General features: G+C 31.6%; 1 protein-coding gene across 1 annotated transcript in view; it reads left to right on the top strand.

Moving 5' to 3' along the window:
- The first annotated feature begins 10,398 nt into the window (after positions 1-10,398).
- Positions 10,399-11,725, top strand: part of LOC106462497 (transient receptor potential-gamma protein-like) — a 113,812-nt gene continuing 112,485 nt past the window's right edge. The window contains 1 exon segment of the mRNA NM_001314083.1: positions 10,399-10,605. The gene's annotated coding sequence lies outside the window, so the exon portion shown is untranslated.

Raw genomic sequence — 11,725 nt, 5'->3', positions numbered from 1 at the left:
TATTTTATCTTCCTTTATCCATGAAGAAACAAGAAGAAATAACTAGTATATTGTTAGTTTGATTATCATCTCGTATTTTATACAAGATCGACACCCAAGTTAAAGTAATGTCAAATCAATATCTTGATATATATAAGTAATTTCTGTTATGCGGAGAAAATTAAAACAATATGTAGTTTCTTGAATAGCAAAAAAATGTTGAACGATAGTTGCTTAATTGTTTTAAATGTAATATAAAGGAACAATTTTAAGTTCGATGGAACCAGTCTCTAGATTAATTTATTAGTAGTTAAAATAGAATGACTTAAAATTGCTGAAGCCGAAGGCCTTTCGTTGAATAAATAAATAAGAAAAATGACGTTTCATCTTCCTGATATGTTTGTTTCAACTCCTTAGAATAGACAAAAGTCTCCTGAAGTTATGTGAACCAATGCTATTGATACTGCTTTCTGGACGTAATTGGTCAGGTGTGGACTAGTGATTAGCATTCTAGGCTATGGATAAAATAGTCCAAGGATCGAGCCGTGATATGCCACTGACCACTCTCCAAACTTTCAGATGGGGGTGATGGTAGCCAAACTGTGACAATCAATGCCAATTCTGCTAATCGGTTAAGTACAGGTGCACAGGCGTTGATTGGTTGACCGACTCTGGTCTGCGGTTTTAAATTAGTAATGGATATGTCTGGAGGCGTTTGACCTAGCCGTTTATCACAATTGTCTCATAAGGTGTCGTTCGTTTGAAAAACAACAACTGGCAATGGTAGATATCTTTGTCTCTGAAACATAAATAAATAATTAAGCCACTTGTCTATTACCAGCGACTTAAATCGTGGATGAAGTACAATAAAGTTATCTAAGTAATCCTTTAGAATAGTATGCAATTATTTACATCGACAGAAGACGAAGAAGCATTCTAATTTAACTGAAGTAGTCAAACTTTAATAGATTGAATTGAAGTTGTTTTTAAATATTTAATTGTGTTAATTTAAATGTCTGGCAATTGCAGAAAGCAAACCTTTTGAAATACTACGTTTTTACTAACGGCTAATGAAAAGGAATTACATCATGAATTACGAGGCGTAGGGTTTTCGTGAGAGTCACTCGTATAAGGTATTGAAACTTCCAATTGAATTCTTGATGAGAATTCAACTCCGAAGTTATTTCATCGGAGACTGGATATAAGAAAAAGAAATGAAAATTAAATTAATTTTCATTCGTAAATGTTTCAAAGCATCAACATTTGTCTATGTTTGCTGTATTGTAATTAATTTTATATAAACTCGTATAGACATGATTATAAACAGGCATTAAAAAGAGAAAAGTATCCAAATAGTGGTTTCCCTGCTGGCTCAGCTCTAAAGTTGAAAACTCATAGCTTTATAAATTATGATTCGATCTCTGCTATTGGACAGCGTAGATACCTTATTGTGAGCTTTGAGTTTAAGAGCAACAACAATAAAAATAATAGTGAGATAAGCGAACAAGAATAGCATGAATACATTTTTTATTCTTTAAAAAATAATAATTACACTTTACAGACAAGAAAAGTAGAAATTTTTTGTAAATCTGAGAAAGATACTAGACTTATAGTGTCGAAACGTATAATAGGTTCTTATTACCTGTAAACTATACAATCTTAACTTATAGTTTTGATTTCTATTTCTCCTGTATTTTACTAAAATGTTTAATATATCTGCAACAAAATCATTTCCGATCTTTCTAATTTTGTCTTTGGTAGATGTTAGTGACGTATGAAACAAGACAAAACAATTGATATTGATATGGTTATGGCATAGACTTTATCCTACTTGTGGTCACAACAACGGAGAACACTTCGAATTAATTCCAAATGACATATGTAAATAGAGGATATTTTTATCACTTTTCAACCAAAGTATTATCCCCATACAGTTCACTTAAAAAAATGATTTATTACTTCATTGTTTCGTTGAAAATTACCATACATTAATACAAAGAATTAACCCTAAATTAATATTCTACAGAAAAAAAAATGTATCGTGTATATAACATAGAAGTTGAACTAGTTATGGATAAGACTTAAGTGCATAAGTGAAATGAATATTAAATTTCAATTACCCTCTTAAACACGTATTTTAACAGCAGTGAAATAAATTATCAGATGCTGGATTAATGATACTGATAATTTTAAATCGAAGACTCTAGCTGATTATTCATACTAATTTACAATTTTTTATAACTTCAGTTTAATAACATCATTTGTGCTGATTAACTTTGAAAATAATATCTGTCTTGACGTAGACAGTATGGTAGCCTCAGTAGTCAAGAAAAGTAGGGGCGAGGTGGGGTTTATTAGTTAGCGTGCGAAGATTGTGGGTGTGAAGATTGATGGTTCGTGTCCCGTTGCCGCAAGAATTCACTTTAGAGGTAAGAGTGATATTAAATTCCAGTATTCGATCAGAAGAAAGTAACCTAATGCTTGGTGGTGGGTGCTTTTTTCTAGCTGTTTTTTTTTTTTGTCAGTAGAAAATAACTCCTCGTGTAGCTAGCTGAGCGCGAAAATTCTGTTTTAGTCAGCCAGATGGGATTTTTTATTACTACCATCATTCTCGGTGTAATCACTTAACAAAAAGTTGCTTACTCTATTTCTCGATACCAAGGTAATTTCAAAATGATTGTTTGTTGTCCTTAAGCCTAATATTTCAGGCTTACGTTTACATATATAACAATGTGTACATATAACATGCAAATATGAATAATAATGATTAAATTATAAGTCATATATTTCATCACTAAGCTTGGATCTCCAATTAGTACAGCGTTTTTCAAAATAAAAATATCATTTTCAGTTATTACAGGTTTTCCACGAGTGTAATACAGTACCACAATTCAACCATTATATATTTGCTATCATTTACACATAATTTAAATAAAACCCACATTTTTTAATATTTTATATATATTTTTTTATCAGTAGTCATATACATCACAGAAACTAACAAATAAAGAAAACAACTATATGTACTTCAAGACATAAATTTGCTGTGGGAAATTCTGTTGATTATTTGTTTTTAAGGAAAACTTCACAATGACTTCACATTTTTCCCGTCGCGGGGATTGAACCCCAAATGTTTATTGTTATAAGTACTAAGACAGCGGGTGACTATTTCGAGGTTAAGATTAAAAGTTCAGATAGATAAATTGTTCCAAAGTGTTGAGAGAAATTAATTCTAAAAAGTATAAAAATATTGCTATATAAAACAAAGTCGTTGAAATTAATGAGTTAATAAAGAAACTTTTCCTTTTTCCCATAATAAATTCCCAGAACAAAAACTAAATACTGCTCTCCTCATCTTATTGCGTTTGCTTTTACTTTTGGGGGATTTTTTTGAAATGATATAAACACGAGATTTATAATAAATTTCATATTAATTATAAGTTTTAAATTTTTTTTTTTTTTTGCTTACAGTAAATTTCAAGTAGAAAAAAAACGCTAACACATAATTAAAATAGATACGTTATTAAACAGAGTAACTGTTCCTACAGTCTATAAAAACGTCAATGAACAATAAAACTGCAAGTCGTTTAAAAGATTTAATTAAAATTAAGGAAAAACCATTTCGGCAACATACGTTTGTATTTTTTTTTATGAATAACTTATTCTTCATATTGGATTACTTAATAGAACAAGACAAAATTAAAAACACTTGTGAGCTAGAGCATTTGAATTTACTCCTAAAAGTAAATTAATTTTTATTTCACATGTGAGTCTTGTGACTGATCAGTAGATGCGGAATCTGAGAGACTGCACATCTGTATGTCTATCTATAAGAAAGAAAAACTGATATCATTAAAATAACAGCTTTCATTCTAAACTACAGAATAATATGAAAGATTGATGTGGGAAAGTGATCTGAAAATTGGTTCGTGTTGTAAAATTTTCGAAACAGTTACAATACGATCCTTTTATTTAATAAAAGTAATGATGTGGATATTTATATAATACATACTTTTGGTTTTCATTTGAAACTCAATAAATCATATTTGTCAAAGAGTCTAGAAAATAATGTCTATGAGGACATCATAAATCATAAAGAGAAATGAGGTATGATATAAAAGAATTCAGTAAAATCGACATCTAAATTTAAATAAAAATCAGATTTCAGGACAGTCGTGTCGAAATTATTTTCATCTATTGTGTTTATAAATCATTGGCTTTCAACTAGTGTCAAAAGTGTTTTCATTAGGTTTAACTTGCACAAAGTTATTATATCAAAAAATTAAGTTGCAGGACACGTCATTTAAGAAACAATCTCTATCATGAATAGTCTTCATCTTTTATAACTGAAGTGTAGAATCTATATTGATGATTAATCACACTTTATCAAATGATGTTCTAGGCCGTGTGCCATACTTGGAACTATTTTCTGCGTCGTCGATTGTGTTCAATCTGACAGTCATAAATAAGCACTGTTATCCGACACCTTAATTTCCATTATAACAGGTTTCTTGATAAACTTTCCATAGACATTTATCATCAAAATCATGACCAACCCATCCATAAAAAAATGTCTTTCTAGAATTTTGTGGTCCTGATTTTTATAATGCAATGATTTCTAAGCTTTACGCTGCTGTTAAACAACTAACCATCTAAGCTGTAATAATTATTTTTCTTGGGCACGTCGTCTCAAAACTTCATTGGAATTGGATCAGGGAACTTGAGGAGTATGTGGGCGAATGGAATTGCAGTGATTCCAGTTTATTTAGTCATTTTCATCTTGAAAACATAATTTTATTTTAAGGTGTGGCTGGAAGCTTGTGAACACTTGGCTTGTTTATTATTTTGTTAGCAGTAATAGCCTCTTCGCAAAGTATTATAAAATTGGAGTATTCTCTTTTGTAACCATAATCTTTACCTTGTGGTTCCTGAATATGTTGTTATCATCAACACTCTGTTACGAGTTTTGTCAGTTCCACTGAGAACACAGAAGGTTTTCTTCTTCGAAATATTGTGTCCTTTGGCTGCACATGGATTAAGCCTCACTCCACATTAAATGTTCTGAAATTCCTCTTAAACTGAATATACAACTTCTAAACATGTTGCCCTGCAGTGTCACGGCTGTAATCTGTGTGGACACCCTCATTTTATTAGCAATTGAAAGTCGTTCTTATAACGTGCAAGTAATACACCCAGTCTACGTCAGACGATATTTACTACTGTTGATGAAAAATATAAGAGGTTCTAATTCTGAATGGTAAGCAACCTTAAACTCGTTTTGTTGATGATGATGTAGATTCACTTTTATCTTGTGTATTTTTGTTGTTAAGCTCTATTTCTAGCTTAAACATCTTTATCTTAGGGTCAACTGCCACATCCCTTGTTCAAAGGGATAAAACATTGCTGAACTTCTTAATGGTCTACAAGATGCTTATTGCTATTTTTTTTTCAGTTCTCTTCTCAATCTCAGCCTTTGCTGTCCTGCCTAATGTTCTTCTATAATTACTCAAAATGGATAATATTTTCCACCTTTTCTTTGCTCTTAATATGTAGAGTCTATAATTCATTTGTTCTTTAGTGACTCCTTCTTCGCTTGGAGAACGAACGCTTTCTTCTTGCGTTTTAAATTCAGATTTAGCTTTACATCTCTATGTAAAATCACGCATTATAATAACCAGGTTGAAAGATAAAGAGTTTTATTTATTAATGCCCGTAGTTTCCACCACAAATCTGTAATTTTAATTAACAGCAATGGAGTATCACAAAAATGTGATTAAGTATTTTTCTAACCTGCACAGGGAGGATGTAACATCTTTGCCAGCAAAATGAAACAACACAGATATCAAAGTAAATTATGAGCGAAAATTATTAGGGTTTATAGAAACCATTCACATCAATTAAAAAAAGGAAGTTAAAATCATACATGAGTACCACCTTTTCTATTCATATTGACAAATGACTGAGTTGCTGTTATGTTCACAGGAATTTCAATAAACTGGCAGATTCATGTTTATTATGTGTTTTCGTTATTAAATCTCAGTATAATACTCATTGTCTACCAAAGCTGTGAGAAAAACTGATCATAGTATTTAGTTATAAACATCTGAATAAAAAAGTTTAGTTTTTACTAAATGACGTTCCCCCTCCCTCCAGTGGCACAGGGGTATATCTGCGGACTTACAAAGCTAGAGTCCTGGTTTCAATACCCGTGGTGGGCAGAGTAGAGATAGCCCGTTGAGTTGCTTTGTACTTAACTTCAAACAAACAAAAACGAAACGACTTTCAAGAAATTTTGAAACAAGAGATTGCACTATAAATATAAGAAAAGCTTCACATACAGTAAACAAATTGTTTGTTACTGCTGAGAAAGATGTTTGCCAAATGTATATAGATTTTTGTTGGATGTTGTTTTGAATCTTCAGGTTTTCTTAAAAACTCAGGAAGTTAGTCATAGTAACTACGTTTACTATCGTTGGCACTATAAGAAATCAATAATCAGGCATATTAAGAGATAGAAAAATGAGACATATATATTATATATTTGCTAAGCCTTTTCAGCCTTTCCATCAAAAACACTATCATCGACCCCAAGTAGCACAGCAGTAAGTCTGTAGGCTTGCAACGCTAAAAACTGGCACAGATAGCCCATTGTGACCTTAACAATAAACAAACAAAACAAACAAACACAACATCACAATTATTATTTATGGGAGAAAGATTATAAAATTACCGTAACTGTGCTTTCAAAGTAGATATAAAAACGCTGAACTACAAATCAAATTTATAATACTGAGTTAGTATGATCAACGTGGCAAAACAGTTATACTCTCCAAAAAAAGATTTGCAAGTATTTTTTGTTTGTTTGTTGCTGTGCACAAAGCTACACAATGAGCTATCTGAGTTATGCTCACTGGGAGCATCGAAACCAAATGTTTAACATTGTTTCAAGTAAATTAATGAAATATGTATCAACGTCTTGCTGTTCAACGCTGTGAAGTTTCTTGTTGTACTTACAGTTGTTTGTTCTTATAAAAGTTGTAAGGTCATTTGAATACCTAATTCTTCAAGCTTACAAGAAACGCTAGTTTCGGTTTTATTTTTTGCAGTTACAAACTTTTTGTGGTATTTCCATATGTTAATGTTATGGTTTCCTCTACAGAAGTTCTTAAATATCTATTAGAAAAATGATATTTTTCAAGCTTCTTAAATCTTTATATGCATTTTGAGATGTTAATGCTCCCTCTATAATAAGAAAGAAAAACCTCCATTGAGCTAGACTACATTAACTTGGAGTGTTTAATTAAAGGCATGAATAATTAAAAAAAATTAAATAAAATACATAAGTAACGATTAACTAAATAATTTGATTGTTTGTACTGTAGAGTATTTAGAACAAGTTTATTGTTTTATTGAGCTTGTCTACTTCATTTTACACAAAGAATTATGGTTCGTGTGCTGATTTATGCTTTCTTGATCTAATGAAGATTGATGAGGAGCTATAGAAATGCGAACGCACTTTCTTCCCCATTTTTAAACTTTCAATACTCGTGTTTACTGGAATATATCAAATACTTATCTTCAGAATGCATAACAGAACAGCTTACTCCATCACACATGTGTACTAATAATTGTTTTTGTAAACTGATAAGGTGTTGCAAGTTAACCAAATTATGTTATTGTTTGACTAACTTTTGAAAGTAACTTAAAATAGAAAGCAATGACCCATGATTTGATTACGCTGCAAAAAAAAAAAAAAACAACAAAAAACCTGAAGTTTCTTTGGTTTACTGCTTCGTTTAAAAGTTACTGTTTTCTAGATAATTAAATAAAAAGAAACCTCGATAGTGTATCACTACAACATAAATTGGCTTTTCTTGTTCCTCAAGTAAAGGCTAGCAAATTCTTTATTAGGTTAGAACAACAACGTCAGAGTAGACAGATTTACTCTTAAGTAGATATGTTTAAAGTATCAAGATTACTAATTATTTTGATACATTACCAGTTATTGAACTACTGATTAAAACAATTATTGGTCTTGAATGAAATCTCAAACTAAAATAACAACTTATTATTTTCAGTCATAGTTATTTCAAATGTAAATGTGTGATTTTTCTGATTATTTTAGATAAACAACTTTGTTTTGTACCTATTTATAAGTATACCTTTTGTATTGTAATATGTCACTATTTTCTTGATATTGCTTAGATGTTCCTTTTAATTAGCAAGGGATTCTGTTTGGCCCTATGGTAGGGGTCTGGATTTCGAAGCTGACAAGCTGTGGGTTCGTTATAAGAGTGACAGTCAATCCATAAGTATGGGTGATGGGTGGAATGGTGCTGCTGATTAGTTATTCATCATTGATGACGGGTCAGATAACCTTAGTAACTTTGTTATAAATACAAAATACAAACACAATTAATTGTAATTATTTGCTAGAATACATTATGCATCTCGTATCCTAGCTAACATAGTTGTTGCATATCTGTGAGGTAGGAGCTTGTGGGTTCCGAAATGTCGAAAGTGGAATAAATGGAGTTGCAACCACAGATTGGGTGCCCATATTTCAATTTATCATTATTATTTCGCGATAACACATTTTTTTGGAGTTAGGTTTTAAAAAGATGGTTGTTTTTCTATTGCTTTTAAAGTCACATCTTTCCCATAATCATATATATGATTTATTTTGCAATAATTGTAACGAATTGTAAAAAACAACAACATTATTTAACAGAGAATTTAATTAATCTTATGAAACATCAAATTTTACAATACTGAAAATTATCAACTAAATATAAGATTTAAAGGGTGTAGATGAGTGCTTTTATTGAAAAAAACAGCAACAAATAAACTAAGGTTTTGAATTTGAGATAATTACAAAAACAATTGTATGACTTACTTTCTACTAAAAAACTTCATATTTTATTGATCGATCTCTTGACATGTTATTATTACACGTGATGGCTTAATGCACAAATCTTGGTACTGTCAGTTTCGGTTTGTGCTTTAGTGAACGCTCCTGAAGAAGTTAGTTGTAAAGCGAAACGTTGAGTGTCTAATTAAATAAAAACGACATTTTGGTGTTATAATGTCGTTTATTTCTGGTATTAATATGTCTTTTATACACCAATATGCATTACAGAAATTAAACAAACAAACAAGTTATAAGTACACGAAGTCTATGCTGAAGAACATAACATTAGTTAGCTGATGATAATTTGTGTTCCTTATTCTGGCGGTTCATGTTGGCCTATAGTATTCGTAACATTTCTATAATTCTATAATTCTTCTTAACAGAAGAAAAGGATCTTGTTGGTTTTTTTATTAGTCTCTTAACCCATCCAAGCAGTATGCTGCTGCTGATGGTAGGGTATATAGGATTTTAAGATAGCTTATCATATAGGAAGAATCTGACGGTCTATGGTTCGCATGCCGGTGTCTCAAAAACGCGTTTGCACTTTGGAATCGTGAGTGCGTTGTAAGAATGCTGGTCAAATCTCATTTTTTGATTAGAGAAGTCCAATCTTTTGCGGTGGGTGCAAACATTTAAACATTAGGGACAGTTAGCGCCTGTAACCTTGTGTAGCTGCTCCCATGCATAGAGAGGTGTCTCAGACCAAACTGTCTACTAGAAATAACTTCCTAAAATAACTTCATCATTTGATTGTTCAGGCAGACAGTGTAAAATATTTATGAGGATGAACGTTTTTGTATGTTACGTTTATGACAATGACGTTTCATTTACGAACGAATACACTCTAAAAATATACTGTACGATTCAATACACCAACGTGGTAAGGGTTTAAGTGAACCTAACACATGTAACAAATGTATAAGGAGGGTGTGAATGTGAAGGTTTTTTAGGTATTGTTTTCTGTATCAGTAACATACACTTCTAAAATGTGATTTAATTCATTAACCTCACCACATACATATATATAAGTATTTTTGGTTAAATGTGGGTCATCGAGTGCTGTAGAAAATATAAGTTTCAACAATATTTTTGGTTTATCTATCGTGGCCCAATTTATAAAGTAAACAACTCATTATGCAACATTGAAAAGAATAATCGTTTGAAACAAAACAAAGTTTTTGGTTACTAATATATAATTATCTGGTTTGGTCTATGTTTTAAATCATTATTAAACAGCATGCTTAGTTTAGCAAATTTAAAGAAGTAAATTGTTTCAAAAATCTTTTTTTCAAGTGAAATAAAAAATACGATATATAAGCTTAACGTTAAACTTGCAGGAAACATAAAAAAGCCACGAAGGATGATAGTGTACTCGTCGTACCAAGACCTTCTTCCGCCCTTGTCGGCATCAGTGGACTGTTCCAACGCTGAGCTCAGCAAGAGCTCATCCAGTTAGATCACGCTCTTCTCTTCATGACTTTCAACTGTGTCACAGCACCATTCAAGACATGTCGTCAGGGGAATTCCAGCAGAACACCTCGATAAACCTCACACACCCATCTCCGAGATCATTGCGCTGTTTGGTCTTTGATTTCAACGATAATGTGGCACAGGTAAGCTAAATAATCCTCGGAGGAACATGTTGCCAGAAAGAAGCTCTGCAGCACATCCGTTGACGTCTTTACCTCATTATTTACAGGTCCCAGGAGAGAAAGGTAAAGTACAGTAAATTAAATGAAGGCTTATAACACCTAAAATTTAACATGAACATTTAAATATATATTTATAGTTTTATTTCTAAAGTTTTTTAGGAGATTAACGTTTATAGATTTATGAATAACTTAAAGAAGTATAATACTGTAAATTATGATCTCAAATAACTACCGTTCTCTTCTTGTATATAATAGCATTAAAGTCAGATATATGTTACACTTAACAGTTCCTGAATGCTTAATTTGGTTATTAAACGCTTTTAAGTCATTATAAAGAATATATTTCAATATTACACATTGCAACTGAGAAGAGCGAAATCCTGTAAAACTTAAGCAAGACTGAAAATTGTGAACAATAAGAAACAATCATAGCACCATGTCAGATTTTTCAATAGTGTTGCAGCAACTCCATCGATTTCAAGTAGCTGATATCTTAAAAAGAAAACAAGAAAAACAAAACACCTTTCTCATATGTCACTCATGACAGTTTTCCGATAAACCTTATCGATATACAAGCCAGTTTTTAATCTCGACTAAAACTTTAAACATTTAAAGATATTCGATCTTTAAATTTTGGCCGAACTTTTTTTGTCACTATAGACAGAAAAACTACACGTCGTAAAGTTAATGTTGTTTTCTTTTGTATGAGGAGTACGTCGGTGTCTATATTTCTCCCCTTTATCGAGGTCTTACAGGGGCAAATACTAAGTGTATGTATGTATTAGGTCGTCAAGAAATTCATGTCGCTTTCTTTAGATGAAAAAACCCGAACAACTTATATATCAAAACAAAATATTTATTTATTGAAATGGTCTCCACTCTTATCGATGATGCTTTTCCATCTTACAATCAGGTTGTTAATGTCCTGATTAAAGAAATCACTTTGATGCAAAAACATGTCGATGTCCTCTTTAACACCTTCCACATTTGCATACGTTTTCTCGTTAAGATGGTGTTGAAGTGAACGAAAAGGTTGGTAATATGATGGTGCCATATCTGGAGAATATGGTGGGTGGGGGAGGACTTCCCAACTAAACTCCATAATGTTGTGTTGCGTCAAACGTGCTACATGTGGACGTGCATTGTCTTAGAGAAAAACACCTTTCCGATTGACGAGTGAAGG

Source organism: Limulus polyphemus, unplaced genomic scaffold (assembly GCF_000517525.1).
Source record: "Limulus polyphemus unplaced genomic scaffold, Limulus_polyphemus-2.1.2 Scaffold1183, whole genome shotgun sequence".
NCBI classification, from domain to species: domain Eukaryota; kingdom Metazoa; phylum Arthropoda; class Merostomata; order Xiphosura; family Limulidae; genus Limulus; species Limulus polyphemus.
The sequence above is the reverse complement of the archived record's forward strand: the minus strand, read 5'-3'. Positions and strand labels throughout refer to the sequence as shown.